Source organism: Leucoraja erinacea, chromosome 7 (assembly GCF_028641065.1).
Source record: "Leucoraja erinacea ecotype New England chromosome 7, Leri_hhj_1, whole genome shotgun sequence".
NCBI classification, from domain to species: domain Eukaryota; kingdom Metazoa; phylum Chordata; class Chondrichthyes; order Rajiformes; family Rajidae; genus Leucoraja; species Leucoraja erinaceus.
This window is the reverse complement of record NC_073383.1, coordinates 59872010-59888572: the sequence shown is the minus strand read 5'-3', so window position 1 is coordinate 59888572 and position 16563 is coordinate 59872010. Positions and strand designations below refer to the sequence as shown.

At 41.1% G+C, this 16563-nt stretch overlaps 1 protein-coding gene across 1 annotated transcript in view; it reads left to right on the top strand.

Annotated features, from left to right (window-relative positions):
• LOC129699152 (low-density lipoprotein receptor-related protein 1B-like) overlaps positions 1 to 16563 on the top strand; it is a 603338-nt gene that overhangs the window by 482905 nt on the left and 103870 nt on the right. The gene's annotated exons all lie outside the window — the stretch shown is intronic.

The window sequence follows — 16563 nt, the reverse complement described above, 5'->3', positions numbered from 1 at the left end:
TTTTATGTTTGGGGATCAGTAGAATTTATTCTTCCTGGCAGGCACTCGAAAGGCTCGGGCCTTTGATTTAAACCCCTGCAGTGTTTAAAATATTGCAGATCACAACACAGCTATGGTCTTCCGGTGGTTATTTTCAAGCATATTGAAGACCGCTTCTCACCCTGAGTCCGCTAAGATGCTCAGAAGCTTTGAAAACAAATTTTAAAAAAAAAGTCAGATACTGGAAACCTGAAAAAGAAAATTTGAAAATGCTCGGATTCTCAACAGGTCAAACAGCGTGTATGGAGAAGATAACAAAATTTAAATTTCAAGACAAAGAATGACAAGAACTGTAAGTGAGAAAATGTCTGCGGTGGAGTCCAAGTTTATCTTGGAAACAACTATTTTGGTGTATTTCATGAGAAGCTGGAGAATAGTTAGAGAGGGAAAGAAAAAAAAAATCAACTGTGCTGGAATTGTGAGATGTTGCTCCCAGCAGCTGCTGGAAATTTGAATTAAAATAAAATGCTGCAAATCCTCAAGACTAGGTATCATCTGTGGAGACAGAAAAACTAAGTAATGATGCAGGGAAATGACCTTGTATCAGACCTCACCAATTTTAGAGGTAAAGAAGAAATTCTCGTTATCTGAAAAGGTTGCCATCAGCATCACCAGGTCCGGCAACATCCCTGGATGAGAGGTGAGGTACTTTGGACTTTATTGAAACAAACTATGCCAAATCCTAATATGTCAGAGATGGAGTAGTTTCGTAGTACAGCATGCAAACAGGTCCTTCAGCCCACCATGTCCGCACTGACCAACAATCATCCCGTACACTAGTTCCATCCTTACAGAAGCTAATTAACCTACAAACCCACACATCATTGGAATGTGGGAGCGAACCAGAGATCCTGGAGAAAACCCATGAAAGTCATGGGGAGAACATGCACACTTCGTACAGACAGCACCCATAGTCAAGATCGAACCAGGGTCTCTGGTGCTGTAACGGACTCTACCACTGTATCACTGTATCTCCACAGTTGGATGGAGAATTTACGTACATGCATCCAAACGCTCAGAAAAAAAAAACAATTTTCATTTGGCTTCTCCACACTGTAAACCTTGAATGAGGTTAACTAAAATGAAAGAACTGCAATTGAATACTGCTTCATCTGAAAGAGCATCTATCACAAACATCTCCAGCTCTCCCCATCTTTGACATTTAAAGAGAAACTTGTTATTTTTTCACTTTTCCAGTTATCACAAGGGGACATTGATTTGAAACTTGGTTTCTCCTTCTAGGGATTGCTGAGTTTCTTGTGTGAGCCCTGTAGCTGCTGGAATAGTCTGACCAGTTAACCTCCTGGCACACTGGCAGATAATATGTGTAAAAGGGATGAAAGTGCAATCAAGCTACAACCCGGACCTATAGCTATGTTATCAATCCTGAGCGGCTGGAGCCTGTGTCTTCCACTAATCTGTAGAAGTTAAGGAACTTCTTGACTTCTTATTATTTGGCGGTACATTGTGGAAAACTGAACTGATTGCTCTCCTAGCTGGAACTTGGGAAAGCAGATGTTAAAACTTATACTAAATAGACAAAGTCTTTAAAGGTTTGATGGAGGATTTTGACGCTCATCCATGTTCTCTCCAGGTGGTGCCTGATTTGCTAAGTTATTACAGCACTTGGTGTTTTGCTGTTAATGTTTGCCTTTGTGGAACATAAAGATCACATTCACATTCATGACCACTCCTAAGGCAGAAAGCAGTATGTTGATACCATCTAGGAGGACATGGTGTCATGCAGCGTAGAACCAATACCTTCAGTTCACTGTGTTCATGCTCACTGTCAAGTATCTACCCTTTATTAGTCCCCATTTTCCAATATTCAGACCATAGGTTTCTATGGTACAGTGTTTCACCCGAATGCTTCTTAAATGCAGGCCAGGACTCTATTCCATGGAGTGCAGATGGATGACGGTTGATCTCCTAGGAGTGTATAAAATCATGACAGGACAGGATCGGGTAGATACACATAGTCTTTTGCCCAGAGTAGAGGAATTGAGAACTGGAAGACATAGGTTTATGGTGAGGGGGGAAAGATTTAATAGGAATTTGAGGGGCAGCTTTTTTTACACAGATGGTGGCAGGTTTATGGAACGAGCTTGACAGAGGAGGTAGATTCTAGGCAGGTTCTATTGCAATGTTTAAGAAACATTTAGGCAGGTACATGGATAGGACAGGTTTAGAAGGATATGGGCCAAACACAGATAGGTGGGATAAGTGTACAATGGACATGTTGGCCGGTTTTGGCAAGTTGGGCCTAAAGGGCCTAACTCCACTCAGTAGGCTTTGACGATAACTCGAAATGTGGAAGCACATGCCACCATCATCTGGATTTCCAAAATGCCAACTACTCTCTGAATGTTGTACCTTTTTATACATTTTAAATCACCGTGGCTTTGAAAAATCACTCAGATCATCCAGCCTCTACTCATTGCTCAAATGTTCCATCCGAGGCAGCATCTCGATTTATTCTGCTCTGTACCCTCTCTCGTGCAATTGTAGTGCCTTTATAGTGTGGCAGCCAGCACTGCATGTAGTGCTCTAATTGTTGTTTAGCTCAGCTAGAATTCTTCCTCACATTCAGCCATATTGCCTCATACAGTTCTTGTGTGGCAGAAGCAGTTTTAATTTTATGATCATGCATTCAGAAAGGACTTCCTCATTGCTCTCTTTCAGCCAAAGGAAGGATGTCATTAAGCGGGAAAGGGTGCAGAAAAGATTCATGAGGTTGTTACCAGAAATGGAGGGCTTTATTTATAAGGTCAGATTGGAAAGATGGGTAGTTTTTCCCTCTGGAGCTTAGGAGATTCCCTTAGGAGATTAAGTATATTAAATAATGAGTCACGTATATAAAGTTAATGGACAGTCTTTTTACAAGATTAGGAAGATTGTTTTAAGGAGAGAGGGGGACTCTGAGTAAGATGGCCAAAAATCACAGCTGTAAGTGGCAACGTTTTTTTCTAAAATCAATATACAGAACAACGGGAAGTGGTCAAGATCAGACTTTTAGTAATATAGATTAGAACAGGTACAGGGATAGAACAGGTTTAAAGTGATGTGCCCCAAATGCAGGCTGATGGTATGCTTGGAAAGAGATCGTGTTAAACAGATGCTGTTTTAAATTGAAGGAAGACACAAAATAGTGGAGTAACTTAGCGGGACAGGCAGCATCTCTGGAGAGAAGGAATGGGTGACGTTTCCGGTCGAGGCCCTTCTTCAGACATGTCAGGGGAATGGGCGGGACAGAGATAGAATGTAATCAGAGACAGTAAGACTGGTAAGAAAACTGGGAAGGGGGAGGGGATAGAGCGAGAGGGAAAGCCTTTATACTTTCAGCATGTCTCAAATAATATTGCAGAGAATAATCCTTGAAATTCATACAGCATATTGTTCTGTGGGAAGACTTATGGGCCTGTCCCATTTAAGTAATTTTTCAGGCGACTGCCGGCGGCTGCCGGCGACTGTCAAGTGGGACAGGCCCATTAGGAGTTTTTTCACGTAAGTTTCCTCAAATAGCATTAAGACAAATGCATAGTATTATTTCTCTAGCGGTGCAGTGGATCTGATATAATGTTGACTCGCCTGCAGTGTGTTCAATATTTCTGTGCTACGGCACATATGCTCAAATGACTTAAAAATGCTGAGATGTGCACTGCAGCGAGTTGACATTTCTCTATGGAACTGCCAGATAGTTGTCCTTGCAATCTGACCACTGTGATTCAGCAATGAGTGTGCTGACAACTCCACTTTCCTAATCCAATTCAATATAACCTGACATGTCCTTCCCAACTGGCAATCAGTGACCTGGGCACAAACTGCACTCCAAACAATATGCCACTAAACGCAAAAACCATGCATAAAGCTATGCAACTGGGCACCTTTTTTGGCAGTATTTAAATGTTAAAACAAACAATAAATTCCTTGATACATTTAACAGTGGCAACTCATTTATAGGATCATTGCTGAAAACAAAGCTGTCCATCTCATCACATGATCTTTAAAAACAAATAGAAAATTACTTTAAAAATTAATTGGAGTACAGCTATTAATTATGTGGTGTAAATAAACAGATTTCAAAGCTTTCTCATAAACTTTCAAATACCCTTGATTTTATTTTATATTTATTGAGCCGAATTATTGCTTTCCCTTGATATTTTATATTACGAAACAACATCAGCTGAATCAATTACATAACTCTATAGCTGCAAAAAAATAAAGATATGATGTACTGCTATGGAGTAGCTATGGAAACTATGAGGATCAAAGAAGAGGAAGTACTGACACTTTTGAGAAATATAAAAGTGGATAAGTCTCCAGGTCCGGACAGGATATTCCCTAGGACATTGAGGGAAGTTGGTGTAGAAATAGCAGGGGCTATGGCAGAAATATTTGAAATGTCATTAGAAACGGGAATAGTGCCAGAGGATTGGCGTACTGTGCATGTTGTTCCATTGTTTAAAAAGGGGTCTAAGAGTAAACCTAGCAATTATAGACCTGTTAGTTTGATGTCAGTGGTGGGCAAATTAATGGAAAGAATACTTAGAGATAATATATATAAGCATCTGGATAAACAGGGTCTGATTAGGAACAGTCAACATGGATTTGTGCCTGGAAGGTCATGTTTAACTAATCTTCTTGAATTTTTTGAAGATGTTACTCGGGAAATTGATGAGGGTAAAGCAGTGGATGTTGTGTATATGGACCTCAGTAAGGCCTTTGACAAGGTTCCTCATGGAAGGTTGGTTAAGAAGGTTCAATGGTTGAGTATTAATGGTGGAGTAGCAAGATGGATTTAACAGTGGCTGAATGGGAGATGCCAGAGAGTAATGGTGGATGGTTGTTTGTCAGGTTGGAGGCCAGTGACGAGTGGGGTGCCACAGGGATCTGTGTTGGGTCCACTGTTGTTTGTCATGTACATCAATGATCTGGATGATGGTGTGGTAAATTGGATTAGTAAGTATGCAGATGATACTAAGATAGGTGGGGTTGCGGGTAATGAAGTAGAGTTTCAAAGTCTACAGAGAGATTTATGCCAGTTGGAAGTGTGGGCTGAAAGATGGCAGATGAAGTTTAATGCTGATAAGTGTGAGGTGCTACATCTTGGCAGGACAAATCAAAATAGGACTTACATGGTAAATGGTAGGGAATTGAAGAATGTAGGTGAACAGAGGGATCTGGGAATAACTGTGCACAGTTCCCTGAAAGTGGAATCTCATGTAGATAGGGTGGTAAAGAAAGCTTTTGGTGTGCTGGCCTTTATAAATCAGAGCATTGAGTATAGAAGTTGGGATGTAATGTTAAAATTGTACAAGGCATTGGTGAGGCCAATTCTGGAGTATGGTGTACAATTTTGGTCGCCTAATTATAGGAATGATGTCAACAAAATAGAGAGAGTACAGAGGAGATTTACTAGAATGTTGCCTGGGTTTCAGCAACTAAGTTACAGGGAAAGGTTGAACAAGTTAGGGCTTTATTCTTTGGAGCACAGAAGGTTAAGGGGGGACTTGATAGAGGTTTTTAACATGATGAGAGGGATAGACGTGGAGTTGACGTGGAAAAGCTTTTCCCACTGAGAGTAGGGAAGATTCAAACAAGGGGACATGACTTGAGAATTAAGGGATTGAAGTTTAGGGGTAACATGAGGGGGAACTTCTTTACTCAGAGAGTGGTAGCTGTGTGGAATGAGCTTCCAGTGAAGGTGGCGGAGGCAGGTTTGTTTTTATCATTTAAAAATAAATTGGATAGTTATATGGACGGGAAGGGAATGGAGGGTTATGGTCTGAGCGCAGGTATATGGGACTAGGGGAGATCATGTGTTCGGCACGGACTAGAAGGGTCGAGATGGCCTGTTTCCGTGCTGTAATTGTTATATGGTTATATGGTTATACTGCGATGAGGAACTCCTAAAGCCTTTCCATTACCGACAAACATAATTCTGGCATGCAATGGAACACTTGCCATTTACCTGTTTGAGTACAGTTTCAGAAGCACCCACAAATTATACTCTCTGCCACACAACAGTTTGTTTGATTGGCATCGCATTTGCCAACCTTTATATTCTTCTCATCCGCTATCAGCACATTGTTGTTGTCATCTTTTTAATTTAGAAAATGCATTGTTGCAATTTATCGAGGCACCTTTGGAATCTCCAGAAGCTACAACCTCTACCCTCTAAAACGATATGGGTTGCAAGTGCAAAGCTGGGTCAAAATCTCGTATCTTGCCCCAAAAGCATTTTGTCAGCACCTTCACTACAATGTCAGCAGAGATTCAAGGCTGCTTACTACTATATTCTCAAGATCAATTGAGCAATAATAATAGTATATTTACGATTTGTGATAGTTTGTGATGTCATTGAAAATTGCAAACTAATTGTGCTGAAAATTAGTATTGATTAATCTCCTTTGAAAATGAATGCAAGGCTTTCATACCATATGTGAAATTCTTTCATGACTTGTCTTGTAAAAATGTTATATTATACCAGCCAATCACTTTAAGGGCTCCAGGCAAACATAAAGTGTTTTGCCAAGTAGGCTGCAATAAACTCAATAGCATATGATTTTACACATTTTGTTTCTGCTGAGGTACGTGATAAACGTTGTTTGAGTTGGGATTTCCATTTTGGCTGCAGTAGAAGAAAATCAATTTGATGTTTCCTTTGGCTGTAAGCTTTGAGACTTGCATGACTTCATTGCATTAGTTGACTGGAACTATTTTACAAGCCAAAACCAAAATAGCTGTCCCAACATCTGACACATGCTTCCCCATTTATCCATTTTTCTGTTTTCAACTTTTTGTGCAAATTTAAGGAGTAAAATTGAGGTTGTTCATCACGGTGATTTTGGTTCTCGAATTACCACCCAATATGTTTTGAGCTGTATGCAAGGATAATGCTCCTCTGAACTGAAAAAACTTGATTCCTCAATATAGGTAGGAAACATCACACTGATAAGCCATACACCTGTGTTGTTGATTAACTATAAGGATAGTTCATTTGTGGCCAATAATGGAGATTTTCCTCCCAAAACCAAAATATACCATAAACTGCACATTGCTAGTCTATGATGATCTTTATGTATGGAATCATATGTTAGAAACCTTAACCAGCAGTTTTCATAGCAAGATGGATAATGGGTTGGCACTTTATTGCATGTCTTCTCTTTAATATCCTCACTGGATACTGGTGGGGAGTGGGGTGGGGGGGGACTCATCTATTGCATCCGCTGCTCCAGGTGTCAGCTGCTCTACATCGGTGAGACCAAGCGTAGACTTGGCGATCGCTTCGCCCATCACCTCCACTCAGTTTGCAGTAACCAACCTGATCTCCCGGTGGCTCAGCATGCCAACTCCCCCTCCCATTCTGAATCCGACCTTTCTGTCCTGGGCCTCCTCCATGGCCAGAGTAAGTCCCACCGTAAATTGGAGGAGCATATTTTGCTTGGGTAATTTACTTCTCCAATTGACTACTCCAATTTCAGGTAGTCCTTGCTTTCTCCCTCTTTCCCCTCCCCAGCTCTTCCACAGCCCACTGTCTCCGCCTCTTCCTTTCTTCTTCCCGCCTACACATCAGTCTGAAGAAGGGTCTCGACCCGAAACGTCACCTATTCCTTCGCTCCATAGATGATAACAATACAGTTTGGTGTTTTGACTTCGGAAATATTCTAATCAATAGTTATAGACCTGTAAATGTAGCTGTTTCTCTCTCTCTGCTACATGATCTGCTGAGTAATTCCAGGATCATTTTATTTATTTCAATTTTACAGTGTGGGCAGCATTTTGCTTTGGAATATTTGTTTGTCTATTCATTCGGCATGTTAGCAGCACACCTCTGGGTAATACTATTTAAATCTGCACTGCAGCACTTCCTTAAGCTAAATGAATTCTCATAAGGTGAGGTGTATTATACACAGATTATGCATTCTGAAATGATCAGGGAAACTAACGTATGCTCCATATGGGAGGGAAGAGGCCCTCATGTCAAGGAAAATATATCAAGGGGAGCCTTGATGAGGAGAGAAAGACAATCAATCAATCAATCAAGTTTTATTCGTCACTTGCACATAAGTGCAAGTGAAATGAATTTGCCAGCAGTGGTACAATAAAAAAGAACACACAATACACAATAAAAAATGTAACACAAACATCCACCACAGCATTCATCACTGTGGTGGAAGGCACAAAATTTGGCCAGTCCTCCTCCATTTACCCCGCGGTCGGGACCTCATCCCTCTACAGTCGCCGTTGCGGGCTTTCCAGATGTACAGACAGGGTAAGTCCAGGTAAGTCCTGAATCGTTGCCTCCCCACCGGAGACCACGGCTTCAAGATCTTGTAGGCCGCAGGCCGGCAGTCGAAGATTTAAAGTCCCCACTGCGTCGCAGCCAGAAGCATCGCAGACCACAGGGCCGGCAGCCGGAGCTCCTCTCCAGTGATCTGGTAAGTCCCCGCCGCACGAGGGATCCAAGGCTGCGGACGCCGCGCCAGCTGGAGCTCCGCAGACCGCGGCTTCTGGCTGCCACGGGCCAGCGAATGTAGCGACAAGAGTCCGCGCAGCGCCCGCAGCCAAAGCCCCGGGCGCATCTCCGGGAAAGGCCGCACTGATCCTCGATGATAGGCCACGGGGGAGGCGACATGGAAAAAGTTGCCTCTCCGTGGAGGAGGCAACTGAAACGGTTTACCCCTTCCACCCCCCCCACACAAGACACACCGAAAAACATTAAAAACATACATTGGGTCATACTCAAAAAACAAAAACAGTAGAAAAAACAAACATGCTGCTGGCAGGGCTGCCGGCTTGCAGCGCCCCCCCACGACCAATCTTTAAGAATGACAAGTGTTGGTTTGTATCGCTAAAGTCTGGGTGGAAAAAGAACAGACACCACTCATGGTCATTGACAAGAAACAAGCCCCGGCAGAATGGCTAAATATTGTCTAGTTGATTGCAATATACAGTAGATGTTAGCATAATCAGATTTGAAAACATGCTTGAAAACCTTGATTTTGTGTGGTCTATTCTCACTCTCTGGTCAAGAGAGTGGGTGTGCTTGTAAATGAGGAATTTATGTTGTGTTTGCGACTTGTACTCGGATGGGTTCTTCAGACAGTTGAGGGAGTAAGAAACTGCATGCATACCTTGTCACTTATGCAATACCAGGTAGCACATTGTAATATGTTTCAAATTGCTCTGGATTTAGCCTGGAAAGAGGCTGTTAAAGCTAAAGCTAGAGATACTGTATTTATAATATATTTTGGTCATGGTCATCCAGACAGCTGCAAGTAAAGTAAACTGTGCAAAGCGTGTTCAGAAATGCTTTTTTTTTTGCCATTTTATACCTCCAAAAGGTGGCACAGACTTGTACGGTTCTACTTGGTCTGCAGATCTAATTCAAAGGGAATGTAAATATGTAACTTTTTCATTGTTTCACTTTCCTGGCCAAAAATGAAATAAAGGCAAGACAACTTTCCAGGAATGAAAAAGGCAGCAGATTAATCATCTGATTAATAGCTTGTGATTGCATGATTTGAGATTTTTCAACTGAAATTAGTCTTAAATGAGATGAGCCATTTGCAACATATTCCTTTTCTGAATGCCATACTGTGGCTGGCACTCCACTGAGAAATTGGCAGATAAAAATATAAAATGGTCACGCATCAAGGCAAATGAGCTTAAAGAACTGACAGATGACTGGTTACATGATCCCTTGGCCTGCTGCCAAGCATTCAATCACAAATTACTAGACGCTGCTGTATTTTACGTGTTAAAGGTAATGGACACATTTGTGATCGATGGGCTACTGAGCAATTAGTTTTAAAAAGTCCCTGAACAAACCGAATAACTACAATAAATATTTGAGTTAAGTGTTATTTCATCTGAAGATTGTTTGAGCTAAATGTTTGTGCTCTCGGTGATGCAATTAAATTATTCTACTTTAACGATACATTCATAAGAAATTCATGAGGTAACAAAATGTGACTTACCATGGTTCCCATAAGGTTGTAGTTGGCCAGGATTGTTAAACTGGGGCCTATAAACCACTGGCAATCACAATAAAGTGAGGGCAGACCACACACAAAGAAGCAATAGTCCAATAAATTTGAAGAACAAAATATTCCAGTGATGATTTAACATTGATGGTGTTTTTCATAGGTAATGGAAAAATGTGCTTGCATGAGATGATTTATTTTGTTAATGTGTTGGGAAAATGAAAGATGGTCTCCTCTCTTAGTAAGTCTAGTTACCTGCCAAACTACACAACCATCCATTACTTTGATTGGCTTCGTGATCTGCTAATTATTACTTTACGGGAAATGAGTAATGGATTCAGAACTGGCAATTGTGTGAATTCCTTAGCTTTCTTACTATCGTAACAGAAGTTGCCTATAGCTATCTTCAGAAATTCAATAGCATATCAAATCTGAGCTTGCAAAAATTGATAACCATACTATTGCTTGAACGTATCCAGCATTTCCAATGTATTAACTATACCACAAACATAGAAACATAGAAACATAAAAAATAGGTGCAGGAGTAGGACATTCGGCCCTTTGAGCCTGCACCACCATTCAATATGATCATGGCTGATCATCCAACTCAGTATCCTGTACCTGCCTTCTCTCCATACCCCCTGATCCCTTTAGCCACAATCTGACTCCCTCTTAAATATAGCCAATGAACTGGCCTCAACAACCTTCTGTGGCAGAGAGTTCCAGAGATTCATCACTCTCTGTGTGAAAAATGTTTTTCTCATCTCATAGAAACATAGAAATTAGGTGCAGGAGTAGGCCATTCGGCCGTTCGAGCCTGCACCGCCATTCAATATGATCATGGCTGATCATCCAACTCAGTATCCCGTACCTGCCTTCTCTCCATACGCTCTGATCCCCTTAGCCACAAGGGCCACATCTAACTCCCTCTTAAATATAGCCAATGAACTGGCCTCGACTACCCTCTGCGGCAGAGAGTTCCAGAGATTCACCACTCTCTGTGTGAAAAAAGTTCTTCTCATCTCGGTTTTAAAGGATTTCCCCTTATCCTTAAGCTGTGACCACTTGTCCTGAACTTCCCCAACATTGGGAGCAATCTTCCTGCATCTAGCCTGTCCAACCCCTTAAGAATTTTGTAAGTTTCTATAAGATCCCCTCTCCATCTCCTAAATTCTAGAGAGTATAAACCAAGTCTATCCAGTCTTTCTTCATAAGACAGTCCTGACATCCCAGGAATCAGTCTGGTGAACATTCTATGCACTCCCTCTATGGCAATAATGTCCTTCCTCAGATTTGGAGACCAAAACTGTACACACTACTCCAGGTGTGGTCTCACCAAGACCCTGTACAACTGCAGTAGAACCTCCCTGCTCCTATACTCAAATCCTTTTGCTATGAAAGCTAACATACCATTTGCTTTCTTCACTAAAATTGATAACCTCACATTTATCCACATTATACTGCATCTACCAAACATTTGCCCACTCACCCAGCCTATCCAAGTCACCTTACAGTCTCCTAGCATCCTCCTCACAGCTAACACTGCCCCCCAGCTTAGTGTCATCCACAAACTTGGAGATATTGCCTTCAATTCCCTCATCCAGATCATTAATATATATTGTAAATAGCTGGGGTCCCAACACAGAGCCTTGCGGTACCCCACTAGTCACTGCCTGCCATTGTGAAAAGGACCCGTTTACTCCTACTCTTTGCTTCCTGTTTGCCAGGCAGTTCTCTATCTGCATCAATACTGAACCCCCAATGCCGTGTACTTTAAGTTTGTATACTAATCTCTTATGTGGGACCTTGTCGAAAGCCTTCTGGAAGTCCAGATACACCACATCCACTGGTTCTCCCCTATCCACGCTACTAGTTACATCCTCAAAAAATTCTATAAGATTCGTCAGACATGATTTACCTTTCGTAAATCCATACGGACTTTGTCCAATGATTTCACCACTTTCCAAATGTGCTGCTATCCCATCTTTAATAACTGGTCCTAAAGGATTTCCCCTTTATCCTTAAACTGTGACCCCTTGTCCTGGACTTCCCCAACATCGGGAACAATCTTCCTACATCTAGCCTGTCCAACCCCTTAAGAAGTTTGTAAGTTTCTATAAGATCCCCCCTTAATCTTCTTGTGCAGCCTTACCAGGTCAAATGTGACACAAACCTGAGCAGGTGATCACTCTTGAAATAATATTTTAAGAGGCTGCTAATGGAGGTCAGCAAGGGCGGAGATTCCAGACTTACAGATGAAATCAAAACTGTTAATTGTGAGCCAAAATTAATGCATAAAGGAAATAATGCAAGAATCAATCAAATTAAATTCTCAGGCACTGAATGGGTGGAGGAAATCATAGCTATTAAAAGGCATAAGGCCACTGAGAGGTATGAAAACAAGGATGGCCATTTTAATTTAACATCAAACAATGATCAACAAGTACTAGGAAAAATGGACCAATAACTCTTCAGATAGTTCCTTTGGCTATCTTTATCATATACTGTACCTGGGCATAAGGCTGGAGTCTTGGTTTACTGCTTCATCTGCAGCTATTTGGCCCATCATGCCTGTGCTATCCTTTACAAAGATCTACCAAGATAGCCCAATGTAGACACAAGGAACTTCAAGTATTGGATTGTAACGTAGAACACAAAGTGAGAGAGTAACTCAGCCGGTCAGGCAGCATATGTGGAGGACATGGATAGATGACATTTTCGGTTAGGATACTTTTTCAGACAAATCAGTCTGAAGAAGGGTCCTGACCCCAAACTTTACCTATCCATGTCTTGTACTGATGTTGTCTGACCCACTAAGTTAATACAGCACCCTTGTATTCTATCAGATTAGCCCCACTTGTTTCTCTCTCTTCAATTAGCGAATTCAAACATCAATTCCCCCCCCCCCCCCCCCCCCCCCCCCCCCCCCTCCCCCCACCCCCCCACCAACTTATTTGAAAATTACCTCTGAATTTGCTTCTATATTCCTTTCTGGATTCCAAATCATAACAATTTTCAGAATCAAATAAAAACTCCCTCTCACCATTCTGGTTCCAGTTCAAGCAATTTATTACTCTGTCCCGTCATCAAACATCCATGATAATTTTAACATCTACATTAAATTTCCTTGTAATATCTCTAATCAAATGTGAATGGCTTCGCTAATCTTTCCAATTAAATCCTTTATCTTTGGTACTATTTTGGCTCATGCCCTCTGGGCATTCTCTGGAGTCTATTATATCACCTGCAATTATTATTTCGCTTTCTTGGGCTTTGCTTCCCCAAATGCTCATGGTTCCTCTGCTTTTAGTATTCAGGATCACTATCCATTTTACATGCATCTGACATACATCAGCAGCTCTATTTTTCTGTTTGATTATAATCTCTATCCCAAATATTCAGAGTTCCAGTCATAGACACTTTCTCTTTCCCACCATAGAAATGGTTTCAAGCCTGTAATTAAAGAGAAATAAAAAAAAAAGAAGAAAACTGCAATTCTATTACATCTTTTATGACCATTGGATATCCCAAAGCAGTTTATTGCCAATTAAGTATTTCTGAAGTTATCAAGCTAAAATGTGCATGTCTTTAAATATTGTTATACATCAAAGAAGCGACGTAAGACATTCCAGCCTAATCAATTTCTAAAATTCATACTTCCAATGCTGAAAGACAAATTGTATTTTAAAATTTAAATAAGTTCCTCACAGTTCGCTTTCCCAATTACTTGTCAAGTTAAAAAAAAAATATTAATTATCAGCTTGAAGAATTGTGTCATTCTTATTGTAAACTCCATTAACATTAGACATGTCCATGTTTCTTAAAGCATGTTTTTTTTTTTAACTACAAACTTAGGGTAGGCTTTTTGAAAATCATCAAATTCCAGGCTTTAAAGAGGGATAACATTTTCACATAAAACCACCCATGTAGTTAACACCGATGGCATGAAAAACTATCTGAGAATTTACAGGATATCAAGCAAAGCAATTTTAGTACACTTCATATTGAATGCAACTCGCATGAAAAAACTCACTTACAATGTAGAATAATTCAGTAAATTGGAAGAGTGAAAAAATTGTGTTGTTACAATTGTCAGGATAGGTATTTCTGTGGCTAGACAGCAATACATTATTTCAGTGGGAACAATCACTGATAATCTAACTATTTATTGGTAAATATATTTGCTGTGCAAGAAAACAAAGTATGTTTTACTTCAACTTACTTCTGCTTGTTCAGTACAAGTTGTATCAATGAATATTTCCTTAAATTAGAAATATCAGCATCAAATTAGGATAATTACTAATAATGAATAGCTGTCCCATAATTTAAATTAATAAATATGAAATAATAATTGTCGTTTGAGTGTTGATTTTTGCAGAACAGGACCAAATAAAGAAATATTTAAATTAGTATCCTCCAAAATAAAGTATTGCTAACAATTATGCACAGGATTACAACGTTAATTGTGCTGGCAGAGTTTGATATTTGATTTTTTAGCATTTGGGAGAAAGTGTTTCATTTTGGTTGCTGATAAGCTGTGGGAGATAATATGGATGGGCATATCAACAGATTCACTGAGAATAATCATCTTCTCTTTGAAGCATTATACCAGATTGGGATTTCAAACTGAGAAGAGAAGGCAATTCTTCACCTCATTTTCTGTTTGGAAGAAAATTTGAGGATGTTGATGCTTCCATGAATTTGTTAATCTTGTCCTCTCTGATAACAGAGGGCTCAGAGTAAGGGGTCAGCTAGTGTTGTTACTAACACTGACTCTGGTTTGATCCTGACATTGAGTGTACCATTTCCATATTCTGCCCAGACCAGGAGCAGAATTAGGCAATTTGGCCCATCAAGTCTATTCCACCATTTATAATTTGCCGATGTATCTTTCCCTATCAACCCTATTCTCCTGCCTTCTCTCCATAACATCTGACACCCTTACTAGTTATCATTGGGTGCTCTGGTTTCTTCCCATATCCCAATGATGGATTAATTGGCTGCCTTACATTGCTCTTTGTTCTCAATAAATAGTAAAAAAATAAGTAAAAGGGAAGCTTTTGTGCATAAGAGAGTGCATAAGAGTTGTAGGGGATCAAATAAATAATTCAAAGGTTCAAAGGTTCTTTATTAGTCACATACGCCAATAGGTATAGTGAAATGTGTATTGCCAATGCAGCACTTAAAAAAGAATACAGACATAACAATAATAAAGAAATGTAAACATAAACATCCCCCCACAATGGTACCCCTTATGAGGGAAGGCACAATGTCCAGTCCCCATCCCATGTCCACCCATAGTCGGGCCTATTTTGGCCTCCGCAGTCGCCTTTACGGAGGCCCGATGTTCCAGGCCTTTCTAACCGGATGATGGTGCTCCGACGTCGGGAGAATCCACACAGCGGCTTGGGATGCCTGGAACGGCAGCATCCTTACCGGAGACCGTGGCTTCCGCAGCTGACAGGCCGCACTGGATGGACCTCCACCACTGGCGATCTCGACGAGAGATCCCTGGCCGCTCCACAGACCCGCAGTTCTGCAATGTTTTTATTGGCAGTCTCAGCTCACCGGAGTTCCAGGACGGCGACCCGGGCAAGGCATCGCCCACTCCATGATAGCGCTCTAACGCTGTGCTGCTGCCGAAGCTGAGGTTCTGACAGGAAACGCCCCTCCGGGCCCGCTGGTAGGCCACGAGGATGGGTAGAAGGTGCTGCCCAGAGAAAAGCCGCCTCTCTGACCAGGTAGGGTCCCTAAAAAGCCCTTCCCCCCCCCCACCCCCCACATAAAAAAGACTAGAGCTCCAGAACACGATAACTCACTAAAAATTAAAAAAAAGAGGTGAAAAAATGGACAGCTGCAGGCTGGGCAGCCATACCATACAGGACAGCGCCCCCGTCCTGGGCAATAACAGGAGATTGGCACAGATGGAATTGCTTTGTTGAGAGACAGTTGTATGGCCTCCTACTGTGTGATAATAAATAACAATTACAGCAAAGTAGATTTCTGAATTGTTGTAGTGTTAGCAGGAGTTTGTACTGTAACACACATTACCCTGGTTTTGTACTTCCCAGAGGCCATTAGGACTGTAAACTCCTATCTCACCAGGGACTAACTTTTCCTATACCACTCCACTGCTTTTTTTAAAGTGCTTTTTTTTCCCTTTTTCCTTCCACCCACAATATTTAATATGTAAAATAATATGTGATTCTGTTCCATTCTGTTTGTAGTTTGTTTGGTTGTTTGTTTGTTTGTCTTTTTGCACAAAGTCCGCGAGCATTGCCACTTTTCATTTCACTGCACATCTCGTATGTGTATGTGACGAATAAACTTGACTTGATTTGAACACTCTCTTGAGTAATTCATCCCATTGTAAATGGTCAATCTCCTGTCCTAATTATAGCTTTCATTTACAATCTCTCCCCATCTGAAACACCAACTGAGCACCCACCCTGTCACATCCTCTGAGAAATTAGAAACAAGGAACAGCAGATGCTGGTTTACCTAAAAAGACAAAGTGCTGGAGTAACTCAACGGG